Genomic DNA, 15,530 nt, shown 5'->3' with positions numbered 1-15,530 from the left:
CTCGGCTTTCTGCCAAGAATCATTTTCTATGTGATGCCATGTGTGGGGCAATACCTTGGCTGCTGCAGGGAGACCCAAAAGTGGGCACTGCCTTCTAGCAGGTAATCTATACACAGATAACCATCTGTAAGGAGGCTGTGCTCAGGCCCGCTGGCCGACAGAATGCTAGAATTTGTAGTAGCTGCACCCATGGGAGGCTCTAGAGCACAGTAGTGTGGCACATGGGCTTAGCGGGGTCTTAGTTCCCTGACCAAGGGTTGAGCCCGGGTCCCCTGCGTTGGCGGGAGGATTCTTAACCACAGGACCACCAGGGAAGCCCCAGGACCTGAGATCTTTGCTGGCTGTCATTGGATGGAGGCCTCCATCACGTCCCTGCCACGTGGGCCTCTCCAACCCGGCGGTTTGCTTTATCAAGGCACGCAACCCAAGCATGCAATAGACAGAGTGTACTAGCAAGATGGAAGCCATAATCTTGGGTAGCCTCATCACAAAGTGTAATAGTCAGCTCAGCGAAGTGAGGAAACGAAAGTCTCCATAGGAACCATCTCTCTGAAGCTCTGAACGTCCATGTGAGGTGCCCCTCATCAACAGACTTGGGGTCCCAACTCCTCAGTGTCTCCCTAGCAGTTCCCTCAGCGGTAGATTCTGGGAGAAGACAGGAGCGCAACTTATTTTACCGTCCTGTCAGCGGCCAGAAGCGCTGTGTCAGTCCTGCATGTATGAATCCTGGCTCCTTGGGTACCTGTGGCACTGGGTCTAACCCCGTCAAGCCCGCCTCACTGGTTCAGCGTGCCCATTCCCCAGCTTCTCCAGGCTCTGCTCCAGACTTTGCTCTGTAATTCTCTTTGGGGCACCACCCTGGGTCCCCTGGAGCCACTTCATTCAGAAGCTTCCAGAAGCAAAACAGCCAAGAAAGTTACAAATCTACATGGTTGGAGAAGGAAGTGGCAACCCACTCCCAGAGTCTTGTCTGGAGAATCCCAGGGACAGAGGAGCCTGGCAGGCCACAGTCCCCAGGGGCGCAGAGAGTGGGCGCGCCGGAGCCGGCACACAACACTGCAGGCGGCCTGTCGCCCATGACCGACGGGCGGGGGACGTGAAAACCTAGCCCCTTATTTTCCAGCGGGGTAAACGCTGCTGAGCAACTTATTCTCCACAGCTCCTCAGGGGTTCACGTTGTGTCTGGAACTTTCCATGAAATCACAACCTTCCCTGGTTAATTTTTGCTCCCTATCCTGCGTTTCCTACTCTCTGTCTAATTTCTCTTGGGGCAATGTGCTTAATAAATTATTCACACACAAACCATCTCTGCAGGGTCTGCATCTGGGGAACCTGCCTAAGACAGAAGGTGCCATAAGTAGTCCCAGGAAGCTGGCGAAGACAGGATTCTGGGTGCAGCTCATTTACCAGCAAGACGGAAGATGGGGACCCCCATCTGTGGTGGTAGGTGGCCTTCTGTACCTTTTTTCTCTGTTTGTTAGAAAATCAGCATACCTTTATTTGATAAGAGAAAATTGCATATAATAATTTATCTCATTTATCTAATTTATCTCATATAATAATTCATCTCATCTCACTTACATTTAAGGACATTTGTGGGCTTCCCAGGGGGCGCTAGTGGTAAAGAACGAGGCTGCCAATGCAGGAGACCTAAGAAACAAGGGTTCCATCCCCGGAGTCAGGAAGATCCCCTGGAGGAGTGCTTAGCAACCCACTCCGGTGCTCTTGCCTGGAGAATCCCAGGGACAGAGGAGCCTGGCGGGCTACAGTCCCTGGGGTCACACAGAATCGGAGACGACGGTAGTGACAGCTCAGCACAGCAAGGACGGATATACAAACAAGCCTGTAGGTAGCCGCAGAGCATGACGAAGCGTCAAGAAAGCGAATTCTCATGTATCGAGCGTTCATTGTGGCGCTCTATGCCTGCATCACTCAGTTACTAAGACTCACTCCTGCTGAGCAGTGACGGGATAGCTGAAAGTCGTTGTCCTGGCTTGTGCAGTATCTCTAGCTTTTGAGAAATGACAATCCTAAGGACTATGTAATCAGGTGGCATTGCGCTTGAGCAGATCCAGAGCACACTAGTAAACTGCACAGAGTAGGAACCAGAGTCTGCAGTTATCCACCAACCAAGACATCTTCATCAGCTCACACCTAGGCCCTCATGGACGGGGCTCCCCATGACCAGCTGATAGAGGAAAGATCCCCAGTTTGGTTCACTAATGGACTGACTCAGCACTGTCAGCTCAGTTCACTTCAGTTGCCCAGCTGTGTCTGACTCTTTGCGACCCCATGGATGGCACACGCCAGGCCTCCCTGTCCACCACCAGCTCCCGGAGCTTGCTTAAACTCATGTCCATCGAGTTGGTGATGGATCACCGACTCAGTCCTGTACATTGGCATCAACCGAAAATGGCCAGCTGCACTGGAGTCCCCCCCAGAGGTGGCTCTGATGAGACCAATGAGGATTAATCTTTGTAATAGGCAGAGCTCTGGGCATTGGACCTGGTGATCCAATCTGTGTGGAGAGAGAGGTATTCCAGGGTAAAGATACAGAGGACTCACGGGCAGTGGAAACTGCCTCCACTGGGGGTCCTGGGGCTGGAAGGTGCGCAACTGGAAGACGGGGTACACGGAGGTTTGGGGGAAGAGGCCGTGTGGAGTGAAGACCTGCATCTTGTATACTGATGCCCGCCAACGGGCATACACTGCAGAAGAGGTGTGAAGAAACAGGTAGGCATGCTGGCTCATCAGGTAGGTGTCAGCCAGCATGTGCTGTCCTCGACCTCAGTCCTAGTCATAAAGGCTCGCGGATGTAACAGCCACGGTAACACAAACGGAGGCCACATACAAGTGAGCCCAAAAGCCTGGGCGCCTTGTCACCACAGCTGATGTAGCTGTTGCCACTGCTCAATGTCTGACCTGCCAGAGACTGACTCTGCGTCCCCTCTATAGGGCCATTTCTTGAGGAGACCAACCAGTCTTGTGTGCGTGGTCAGTCGCTCAGTCGTGTCCAACTCTTTGCTACCCCATGGACTGTAGCCTGCCAGGCTCCTGTGTCCAAGGGGTTTCCCAGGCAAGAATACTGGAGTGGGTAGCCATTCTCTTCTCCAGGGGATCTTCCCAACCCAGGGATCGAACCCATGTCTCTTGCATCTCCTGCACTGGCAAGAGGATTCCTTACCACTGTGCCACCTGGGAAGCCAAACCAGAGTTTTGCTGGTAAGTTAGTTATGTAGGATCCCTTTCACCCTCGCAATGGGAGCATTTTGTTCTGACTGAGACTGATACAAATACATGGTATGAATTTGCCTTTCCTGACCACAGTGCTTTGGCAAGTCACTATGTGAAGTCTCAGAATGTCTGATTTATAAACACAGAATCCCACAAAACATCTTTTTTTTTTTTTTTGCCCCAAAGAAAGCTATTCTAGTGGGCAAATGACAAGGGGATCCACGGATGGCACAACATACACACCGTTCTAACACGTACTTACCTGCCTTCTGAGGGCAGAGGAAGGCACCAACTGAGCAGCGGTACCCTGTGAGGTTGGGGCACCAATCTGCAGGTCACTGCATGTGCCTTAAACCAATAGCCTTTCTATTTTGCTGTGTCTCCAGGGAGTTGAATACATGGGTCTGGTAACCAAGGAGTAGAAAGAGGAGCAGCCTGGCTCGCTGCCACTCCTGGTGACCCGCTTGGGGAATGCAGCCTTCCTGTCTTCGTAATTCTAAGGCTGTAGCGGTTCTAGCTCCTAGAGGGAGAGAACTTCACACTAAGCTTAAAGCTACCACTGCAGTCCGACCATTTTGGATTCAGTGTGGGCGAAGAAAGCTATGATCACACTGGCTGAGGTAACTGACCCTGATCATCGCAAGAAGGTAGGGCTGCCTGCTACTTAACTGGGGAAGAATACGTCTGACACTCAGCTGACCCACTGGACTCTCTCTCTTCCCCAGTTTTATCTGCAAACAGGCAATTGTGCCAACCACTGCCTGATAAAGACCTGGTGGCAGGGAGCTCAGGCCACTCAAGGAGGAAGATTTGGGTCACTCCACCAAGTAACCCCTAGACGGGCAGAAAGGCTAGTTGAAGATTGAAAGGAGCCTAGAATGGATGGTAGAGACGAGAGGTGATGGATCTTAGGTTCAACCTTGGGGCCAGGGGCAGCAGCAAGGGCTGTGCTTTGTCCCACTAGATTCGCGACCAGTTAGAATCTTGAAACGACTGTGACAAGACCGAGACTTGACGTGAGGACATATGAATCTGAGTGTTACAGGGGTGGGCTGTGGTGGATGCTTCTGGCGCTCTGCCCAGATCGGTTCAGAGCCTCTTCACTGGTCCACGGCACCCTTCCCCCAGCTTCTGGGCGCTTCTCTCCTGATGGCTGACACCTCCGACCTTAATCTACCGTGGCCACTGCACTCAGGCTCACTCTAGAACCAAAAGTGCTCCTCAGACCAAGGCAACAATACTGGAGTAGGTGGCCATTCCCTTCTCCAGGGGATCTTGCCAACCCAGGGATCAAACTCCAGTCTCCTGCATTGCAGAGGTTCTTTACTGTCTGAGCCATAGAATCCCAGCTCCCTTCCTTCAAGATGCGATCAGTTCACTGTGTAATTTGTACTCCAGAGCTGCCTTCAGACCCAGCTGAGGCTTAAGCTGCTACCTTGCTTGCCTCAGTCTCCTGCCCTGTTTTGCTTCCCTTCCTAGTTTCTCCTGGAAGCATGTCCTTAAAAACTACTTGCATAGAAATCCTTGACAAAACAAGACAGTTCTCTGCTGCTGCCGCCAAGTCGCTTGTTTTGTCCGACTCTGTGTGACCCCATAGACGGCAGCCCACCAGGCTCCCCCGTCCCTGGGATTCTCCAGGCAAGAACACTGGAGTGGGTTGCCTTTTCCTTCTCCAATGCATGAAAGTGAAAAGTGAAAGCGAAGTCCCTCAGTCGTGTCCAATTCTTTGGGACTCCATGCAGCCTACCAGGCTCCTCCGTCCATGGGATTTTCCAGGCAAGAGTACTGGAGTGGGGTCCCATTGCCTTCTCCGAGACAGTTCCCTAGTAGCACATAAACTCTATGTGAACACTGTTTAGGAAAAAAAAGTTTATAAATCTCCTACCGTATCTAGCCCAGCATGGGATACCTACCAGAAGTCCATCTGGGGTTTGGCAAATTCTTTAAGATTTTCTTCCCTTAGTAAGAATCTTGAGGATCCTAAGTGGCGATTGCATTAGTATAGTACAGACAGGAACATCTGTAAATTATCAGTGATACATCAATGTAAAACACATGTCCCCGGTTTTTGGACAACTCTGATTTCAGTTTTCCAATCGCCCTGTCAGACCATTTCCAGACAGCGTGTCCCAGTCGGTGTGGTGTTTGGACAGCAAAGGATAACGTGCTAGCCAAGAGGCAGCTGCAGGAGGACACTTAAGCATTATAAAAAAGCAGGGACCCAAAGTTAGCAAGCCTGGACCTCAAATCCTGGCTGCACCCCAGCCAGCTCTTCGACCTTGGCCACGTTTTATCCCTGTTCAGACCAACTTGCTGCTGCTGCTAAGTCACTTCAGTCGTGTCCAACTCCGTGTGACCCCACAGACAGCAGCCCACCAGGCTCCCTCGTCCCTGGGATTCTCCAGGCAAGAACACTGGAGTGAGTTGCCATTTCCTTCTCCAATGCATGAAAGTGAAGTGAAAGGGAAGTTGCTCAGTTGTGTCCGACTCTTCGCGACCCCATGGAATGCAGCCTACCAGGCTCCTCCGTCCATGGGATTTTCCAGGCAAGAGTACTGGAGTGGGGTGCCATTGCCTTCCCTAGATCCCATTTCCCAAGGCTGAAAATGAGTCCATCTAGGCAGAGTGCATAGCACTGCTCCTTGACCTAGTAAAGCTCAAACGTGGTTCCTTCTGGAAGGGCAAGAAGAGCAGATGAAGCGTCCCCAGTGGGGCTCGGGAACGTAGCAGCCGTTACGGAGCCAGGCGGGGGGAGAGGCCGAAGCGTTTGCGTTCCCTTTGGCCCCCCAAGCACAGGACACAATACTTTCCCAAGCAATCGGCAGGCGGACGTCATCCCGGCTGGAAGGGCCGGCGGCCTCAGAGGAGAAAGGCCACGAGACACCGGACCGCCACGCGGCTCCACCGTCCAGCGCCCCCTAGTCTGGGCTGAGATAGATAGGCGAGGGGCGGCCGCAGGACCCCAGGCAGCGAAGGCGGACGCCCGCCGCCGGTTTCCTAGCAACGTCAGCCTCGCCCCCCCCCCCCCCCCGGCCTGGCGTGGCAGGGGCGGGACCAGGCGCCGCCGTTGCCATGGTAACGCGTCCGCCACGCCCGACGCCGGCGGCGCCTGCGGGAGGCCGGCGCTCCCGGCCCAGCGTGGACATCCGGGCGGCGTCCCTCCCGCCACCAGGGCACTCGCTTCGGCCCGGGGGACCCACGCTGTCGGCTACCTTGGCCGGCCCCGCGAAGCCGGCCTCTATCCCGACCTGCTCCCGCGCCGCCAGGGCCCGCTGAAGGCCTGGAGACTTTCCAGCCCGTCTCGTGGGCTCGGGGTCGGTCCTCCGGGCCGGGTCTAGACAGGAAGAACCTGTTTGGTTCTGAAGTCTGGCAGGACCTTTTCCCACCCAACCTGCGCAAGAGGCACGCACACACACGGTCTAGGGTCCCGTCCTTTCCCTCGGGTGTTGCACCTGAAGGGTCTTTCATCTTGTAAAGAGAACATGCAGAAAACATGGTTTCCAAAACCAGCCTTTTAAAACCACCCTGCTAATAAGGATCATGTTTCACGAAGGCCATCTTAAGCTGAAAATGCTCACGCCTGAAAGGAGGAGAGTCCGGACTCCGGACGTGAATTTGCATTCTTCTCAGTCCCACCCTGCCTTGAGCTGCGTTTGGAGAATTCACTTGTGGGGTATTAAATTTAAACGTATACGCCTCTAGCTAGTATTCTGTATTATGACTGCTCTGTTAAAGGCACAGAGACAAAGCCCCACGACTTTCAGTCATCCTCCGGCTTGAGTATTTTTAACAGAGGCGGAGGTAGTCACGTGTTTGTGAGTTTAATCAAATTGACAAGGGCTGTGAGCGAGAAAGGCTTGCTATGTAATGCCAAGACTGCATTAGGTACAGAAAGATGCGTTCTCTTTGGACTTAACTTGAATGTGAGCTTTTCAAATGGAATCTTCTCTTGCATGTATTTTTCTCAATCTCCTGCCAGCGGAAAATTTAAATCAAAATTCTGTTTCTTACAGTCGTTTCTATGGTAAATGCGTCGAGGCTGAGATGATGCATTGTCTTGACCAACAAGAAGACGCGCAGCAATCACTGTGAATTGAACACCTTGCTGATTGAGCAACACTTGAACCTGGAGGCAAGAACGACCATAATCGCAGAAGGAGAATCCTCCACCGTGTATTTCACAAGCATGTTCACAGCTGACGTTTTTCCACTCTAATGGATCATTCACTGGGAACTTTTTTATCCTTCATTTTGCCAGACTATTTAGTCTCTTAGAAAACCACTTTTACCTACTTTTTAGTTTGAAAATGTAACTGTGGTTGGGCAAATGATCATATATATGAATGTGTGTGCTTGTATATTTCCCCCCAGTATCAAAACAGAACCTTTATTTTGCATTCAGAAAGCTAAATCAAGCACCTGAAAATAATAGTTTTATGTCTAGCACTAACTGGAAGAAAGGGGGATGTGTGAAAAACAGGAGGTATAAAGTTGGAGAAAAAATGGATGCACATAAGGACTCTTTTTGCGCGTGAGGTGAATTGCTAAATCTGCTTCAGATTTGGTAGTTTAAATGTTAGAATAGTAGAAAACAATAACTATATTTTATAGTAAAATATTAGCACTTGCAAACATTAATTTTTATATGGTAATTTTCATAATGTCTGATTATGCACATTCATTACCCAGAAGTTCTTTTCACAGAAGTCAGGAAGCAACAGTTAGAACTGGACATGGAACAACAGACTGGTTCCAAATAGGAAAAGGAGTACATCAAGGCTGTATATTGTCACCCTGCTTATTTAACTTATATGCAGAGTACATCATAAGAAATGCTGGGCTGGAAGAAGCACAAGCTGGAATCAAGATTGCCGGGAGAAATATCAATAACCTCAGATATGCAGATGACACCACCCTTATGGCAGAAAGTGAAGAGGAGCTAAAGAGCCTCTTGATGAAACTGAAAGAGGAGAGTGAAAAGGTTGGCTTAAGGCTCAACATTCAGAAAACTAAGATCATGGCATCCGGTCCCATCACTTCATGGGAAATAGATGGGGAAACAGTGGAAACAGTGGCTGACTTTATTTTGGGGGGCTCCAAAATGACTGCAGATGGTGACTGCAGCCATGAAATTAAAAGACACTTACTCCTTGGAAGGAAAGTTATGACCAACCCAGACAGAGTTCAAAAGCAGAGTATTCAAAAGCAGAGACATTACTTTGCCAACAAAGGTCTGTCTAGTCAAGGCTATGGTTTTTCCAGTAGTCATGTATGGATGTGAGAGTTGGACTATAAAGAAAGCTGAGCACCAAAGAATTGATGCTTTTGAACTGTGGTGTTGGAGAAGACTCTTGAGAGTCCCATGGACTGCAAGGAGATCCAACCAGTCCATCCTAAAGGAGATCAGTCCTGAGCGTTCATTGGAAGGACTGATGCTGAAGCTGAAACTCCAATACTTTGGCCACCTCATTCAAAGAGCTGACTCATTTTAAAAGACCCTGATGCTGGGAAAGATTGAAGGTGGGAGAAGAAGGGGACGACAGAGGATGAGATGGTTGGATGGCATCACCGACTCAATGGACATGGGTTTGGGTAGACTCCAGCAGTTGGTAATGAACAGGGAGGCCTGGCGTGCTGCGGTTCATGGGGTCGCAAAGAGTCGAACACGACTGAGCGACTGAACTGAACTGATTCTTCATTATGAGCTTAGACCAACATGATCAAGACACTGGTGAGGATGCACATATGCCTGGCGTGGCAAATAGAACTGATCAGCTGAGCCATGTAATTGGATGGTTGTTCTCTGTAGGTAAGTAGAGGTTTGGTTATAGCCATGAGTTAGCCCAAGCTTCATTCAGAATTCATGGACCATTTTGGAGAGTTACTGCATTTTATTAAGAATATGTGAGTGTTGAGAATCTCACTAGATTTTCTGCAGTGTTTCCTAATGTGAAAATGATCTCTGTATGGGCATTCCAGTTAGTTTCCAGTGTTACAAGGTTTCTACCTTTTTATTCATGGTTATTGTTTCCTTAGGAACCTAATATTTGTCAAACACAGGATCCATTTTGCATGCTCACCTTTCTTTTTCAGATAATCAGTGACGTTAAGCTTTGAGCATCTTAGCCTTATTACTGGCTACCAGCCTCTTATCTAATGCTGCATTAAATTTGATTTACTACTGCTTTATCTATACTTCTTTAATCTTTTAGAAGCTTATAACATGAGCTCTTTAATAAAACATTTTATCATATGAATAAACTAACTTTCTCTACTTTTCAGATTTCTCTACTTTTGCTCACTTACCTATGTACCTTTTCCCTTCTTTAAATATTCATGTTTCCTATAGAGTCCAGAACACTTGTTTCTTTAGAAATGATTGTGTTACCACAAAGCGTTCTGGTTTAGTTCTTAACGTATGTTTAGATCTCCCAATCTTGGGAAAATATAAATGTGTCTGTTGGCGCTGGTGGTAAAGAATAAGCCTGCCGTTGCAGGAGATGTAAGAGATGTGGGTTTGATCCCTGGGTCAGGAAGACCCCCTGGAGGAGGAAATGACAACCCACTCCAGTATTCTTGCCTGGAGAATTCCATGGACAGCGAACCTGGTGGGCTACAGTCCATGGGGTCACAAAGAGTCAGACACGACTGAAGTGATGGAGCAACAGCACGTTGCTAGAAGAATCCCCCATCTTGAAATCTTCATATATTTTTTCCCATCCAGCTTCAAGGTCAGCTAATATTCTGTCATCACGCCACAGGATTTGAACAGGCGATGTAGTGTAGTAGTGAGGAGACAAGACTCTCAACTCAGGCTAAGAACCAAGTCCTGGTTCTAATGCTTGCTAGCTATGTGACTTTAATCAAGGTTAAAAAACAAAACAAAACTCAAGGGCTCAGTTTTCTCATCTGTAAAATTGAGATAATAGCAATTAGTTCATTAAATTTGACTATTTTTAAGAATTAAATAACACAATTCTTATAAAGCTCTTGGCATGCAATCAACAATCAATGGTGTTAGTCAGTGGTGGCTGTCCTCGTCAGAGTTATTATCAATATTAAAACATTGTTTCCAGGGTCACCAGTTTACTTAGCCTGAATTAATTTATTAAACTATCTGCAAATAGAATTCTGACAGGAGTGAAACAGACGTTCTGAGTAAGGAGGGCAGGGAGAAGGAGTGGAAGGGAGCAGTCCAGACACCGGCCAGGCGAGTCCCGTCAGCTGGGTTAACTGTTGGCCTTGGTGGCTCCTGGATCTTGCCGACCAGCAGAAACCGCCCAACCTAGATGTCCACCTGGGTTTGTGCCGGTGCCTCGTGAGAACCTCAGTTATCCCCAGAAGTCTGCTTCAGGGAAGTCTGAAAACTGAGTCTGCGGTGTTCCCACCTCTGCAGTCAAGGAAGGCATGTGAAAATAAGATTGGAAAGGCCAATCCTCCTGTCCACTACTCTTCTTCCCAAGTGTAAGCCGCCACATCATAGCAATAATGGAGAATTTCCTGGTCCAGAGGTCAGGACTCTGCGATCTCACTGCTGGAGGCTGGGTTTATCCCTGGGTGGGGAGTTGAGATCCCGCGATCTCACTGCTGGAGGCCTGGGTTTATCCCTGGGTGGGGAGTTGAGATCCCACAAGCCCCGCAATGCAGTCAAAAAGAAAAGCGAAGCAGGAGCAACAAAAAACAAATTACGGCAGTGACAGCAGATGCTCCCTGACGACAGTGCCGGCTCCCGAAGGAAGGCCAGACTTCCTGTATCTGTGGGGATGTTTCATTTTCCCTGTAGCCCAAACACAATCCACTCTTTATTTTTTTTAGTATTTATTTCTTTATTTGGCTGTGCTGGGTCTTCGTGGTGGGACACGGGATCTTCGGTTGCAGCGTGTGGTTCTAGCTCCCTGACCAGGGGTCCACCCCAGGCCCCTGCAGTGGGAGCTCGGAGTCTTAGCCACGGGACCACTGGGGACGTCCCCACAATCCAGTATTGACATTCCACAACCTAAGAGCTGAACTGTTAATCATGCCCAGAAATGATCTATAAAACAGTAGGGACAAAGGGAAGGGGGAAAGGGAAGTGATTACATATGTACATGATCCATAACGAGCAAGAAAGGCGTGTGATAGCCATCGTGACCCTCGGTTTTGCCAGGGGCACAAGTCCAGAGCTGGTGTTCACAGTTTCCTTCTGCCGTGCAGTCTCTGCTCCCTGCAGATCTGCTCAGTGGGTCGGGCTTCCTTGCCCAGAGGCCTGATCTAAACCTTTATTTCCCAGGGATCTTGAGTTCTAGGCTGGCTGAAAGAAAGTGGAAGTGTTAGTTGCTCAGTCGTGTCCGACTCTATGCAATGCCATGGACTGTAGCCCGCCAGGCTCCTCTGTCCATGGGATTTCCCAGGTGAGAATCCTGGAGGGGGTTGCCATTCCAAGATGGCTGAAATCTTCTCTAACTTTTGCCCCTGGCTGTGGCGGTCCTAGGAGGCGCTCCAGAGAATCTGTGGGTCCTCAGTGTGTAGCAGTGACCTTAACTATCCCTGAAAGTAAAGAACTCAACGATGACTGGGTGGGAGTCTCAGCTTCTAGTCCAGTGGAACCATGTGTTCCCTGCTGGAAGAGTTCACAAACCTCCAAATCCGTGGCGGCTCCACATCCCATGGGGCAAAGAGAAGCTTTTACAGGGACTTCCGTCATGGTTCAGTAGTTAAGACTCCTTGCTCCCAGTGCAGGGGGCCTGGGTCTGATCCTTGATCAGGGAACTAGATCCCACACGCCACCACGAAGACCGGTACAAACAAATAAGTAAATAAAAATATTTTTAAAAAGCTTTTATATAGCATTAGGTTTATTTTTTGCTTTTATTTTTGACACAATTTTTTGAACATTTATGTTTATTTGTTTATTTGGCTGCGCTGGATCTTGGTGATCTTCATTTGTGGCATGTGGGATCTAGTTCTCTGACCTGGGATCAGACCTGGGCCCCTGAGTCGGGGACATGGACCCTTAGCCACTGGCCCACCAGGGAAGTCCGTATGTAGCATCAGGTTTCATAATGAGAGGTACTGTCTTCATTTCCAGCCCTTGGTTTCCAGATCTGTGAGATCTGCTGTAGGAGAACCCACACGTGCTCCTACACGGAGAAGGAACACCCTGCGAGGTATGGCTCCAGCTGCCTCCCCTGGCCATTCCCCTCTCTGCCTGGCAGCCTTCGGAGTGATGGTCACACAGGTAGGTCAGTGAGTCGCATGGAGGTCAGCCACCCGCTTTTTTCTAGCAGTAATATTCTTTTCTTGGTCAGAAATCATGTTGTATGGAATATCATGAAACAAATAGTGCTCTTGATGCATCCATAAATGGCATTGCTGGCAGAAGAGGATCCAATCTTTCATATATATATTTTATTTCAAGAAGGAATCTGTTCATATCAGTTCATTTTTGCTTAAGAGACTTTAACCTCTTGGTTAGATAGGTCAGTCTTGTTCTCTGAAAAATTATAATTGATTTAGGCTTCTGATTTCTCAGTTGAAACCTTTCCACATTTATATAAAGTATTGAAACATTTAAGGGAACATAATGGTTACAGGATTATAGCAATAGTTGTAAGTTCAGTTCAGTCATCATCAGTTCAGTCGCTTAGTCGTGTCTGCGACCCCATGGACACCAGGCCTCCCTGTCCATCCCAACTCCCGGAGTTTACTTAAACCCACATCCATTGAGTCAGTGATGCCATCCAACCATCCCATCCTTTGTCGTCCGCTTCTCCTCCTGCCTTAAGTCTTTCCCAGCATCAGGGTCTTTTCCAAGGAGACAGCTCTTCACATCAGGTAGCCAAAGTATTGGAGTTTCAGCTTCAAAATCAGTCCTTCCATCAATAGTCAGGACTGATATCCTTTAGGATGACTGGTTGTAAGTTACATAAAAATAATATAAATATATGATTATATTTGGGCTTCCCTGGTGGCTTAGATGGTAAAGAATCTGCAAGTTTGATCCCTGAATTGGGAAGATCCCCTGGAGAAGGAAATGGCAACCCAGTCCAATATTCTTGCCTGGAGATCTCCATGGACAGAGGGGCCTGGCAAGGTACAATCCACAGGGTTGCAAAGAATCAGATATGACTGAGTGACTAGAGCTTTTTATTTCCACTTTCATGGTTATGTTTATAAGATTCAGCATGGTTTATGAGATCTGCAAGAATAATACAAACACTTGGAAAGTTGTTTGTTAAGAGAGACACCTGAGTTACAGTAAAAGGAAATCTAATACAGAGGTTTATACATGTTATTGAAAAGTTGGATGGCATTTTATCTGAATCTATAAAATCTTCCTTAAAAGTGATTGTCAAGATTTGCTGTATATAAAGAATAAGAAGAATAACTTTATATAATGTGTAAAAAGATCTGTAAATCAAGCCCAAGAGAGAGACTGGCGATCTTCTGTAAAGGGCCCACGGTAAGTACCTTAGGCTTTGTGAGCCCTGTGGGCTTTGCTGCAACTGCTCACCTCTGCTGTTGAAGCACGAAAGCAACCATAGACCGTGTGTAAAGGAACAGATGTGGCTGGTGTTCCAATAAAACTTTATTAAACAAAAAAAACAGCCTTCCAGAGTGGCTGGACTATAGTTTGTCAACCTCTGATCTAAAAGATTGAAGTTTTTTTAATTTGCAAGTCAATAGCTTGCTGTATAATTTCAGAGCTAGAAGGAATCTCAGAAATCATTCCCCTCAGTCCGGTAACTGTTTGCTGAGGACGTTAAGGAGGATTTGATGGGCCAAGTGACTTGTTCAAGAGCACATTATTAAAAGCACATTTATAACTTAATTCCGTTATAAACTAAAGCACAAAACCAATAATGACGGCGTCTCTGTATTTGTAGAATCTATTTGGTGTGTGTATTCCAAACCTGCTACAAACAACGTGTAACTTGAAGGAGCAGAGAAGTGTTTCACAAGCAAGGATGCACACTATAGTCTTTTCAAAGTCCGTTACCCTGAACCACCGGGAAAAAGGATCGCTCCTTGCTTGGGGTCCCTTATTTTTCTCACTTGGGTAATTCCTCTGTCAGTATCCTAGCATTTATCAGTAGCAGAAAGTAGTAAACGAATCAACTCTAACATCCTGTTTCAGTGTTTGTCCAGAGAGGCTTTGCCTATTTCGTCTCTGACTTTATTTCTTCTAATCAGCTCCCTGTAAGAAATAGCACTGAGGAAGATTGTCCAAGGTATACGTTTTCATGCTGGCATTGAGAAGCATTAATAGGAGTTAAATGTGGAAATCTCAGCATGCTGAGATCAGTTTACAGCTGTAAAATATAATTTCCTTCCAAGCCTTTTCAAATCTGGAACGCTGAGAATGGCTCGTTAAACTCAAATATTTATGTCATTTTGATAGTATCAGAAAAAGGAACTTATTTTCATTCTTTATCTTAGTCTTATTACAGAGTTTACAACACCATCCACTGAAACTAGGTTCTCCTCAATCTGGGGGGCGGGGGTCTCACACAGACGTGCGCTCGCATGACGACCGTGGATACACTGGGCGAATCCAAGCTTTCCCGCCAAGTTGCATCAGTACTCTCTCTGTGTGGGCTTCCCTGGTAGCTCAGAGGTAGAGAATCTGCCTGCAACGCAGAAGACGCGTGCGGCAAACACGGTGTGGACCCCTGGGTCTAGAGGACCCCCTGGAGGAGGAAATGGCCACCCACTCCAGCATTCCTGCCTGGGAAATCCCACGGACACGGAGCCTGGCGGGCTGCAGTCCATGGGCTCACGAAAGAGTCAGACCCGACTTAGTGACTACACAACGTCTATGGTCTGTTATAAAGTTTGGCATCATGCTCATATGTTGTGTGCAAGCTGCTTTTGTCACTTCCTAGAGGTGTTTTCTCTGATGATGAAGTGTTCTTTTCAGCCTGATATTCAATAGCCACATGGTAGTCCATCAGCCACACGGACCGTCATTAATGTACCCAGTCTATTGTTAGACATTTGTGTTTCCAGTTTTCACTGTTACAAATACTGTTGTGATGAATCTCCATGGACAGAAATCTTTGTAACCATTTCTGATCATTCGTGTAAACATACATGCCTGGGTGTGAAATTGCTGGTCCAAGGAATGCATTTATAGACTCCTTATATAATAGTCATGAGGGTACGTTCTGCTGGACTCATATGCTGGACACTGTGCTATGGACAGGGCTTCCCAGGTGGCACTAGTGGGAAAGAACCCGCCTGCCAGTGCAGAAGACATAAGGTGTATGGGTTTGATCCCTGGGTCAGGAAAATCCCCTGGAGGAGGGCATGGCAAC

General features: G+C 48.0%; 1 long non-coding RNA gene across 1 annotated transcript in view; it reads left to right on the top strand.

Moving 5' to 3' along the window:
- LOC139185424 (uncharacterized) overlaps positions 1-10,903 on the top strand; it is a 72,187-nt gene extending 61,284 nt beyond the window's left edge. Inside the window, exons 3-4 of the long non-coding RNA XR_011569053.1 lie at positions 1,315-1,443; positions 7,248-10,903. This is a non-coding gene — a long non-coding RNA (uncharacterized lncRNA). The remainder of the gene's footprint in view (positions 1-1,314; positions 1,444-7,247) is intronic.
- The last annotated feature ends 4,627 nt before the right edge of the window (positions 10,904-15,530 follow it).

Source organism: Bos indicus, chromosome 10, assembly GCF_029378745.1.
Source record: "Bos indicus isolate NIAB-ARS_2022 breed Sahiwal x Tharparkar chromosome 10, NIAB-ARS_B.indTharparkar_mat_pri_1.0, whole genome shotgun sequence".
Taxonomy (NCBI): Eukaryota; Metazoa; Chordata; class Mammalia; order Artiodactyla; family Bovidae; genus Bos; species Bos indicus.
The sequence above is the reverse complement of the archived record's forward strand: the minus strand, read 5'-3'. Positions and strand labels throughout refer to the sequence as shown.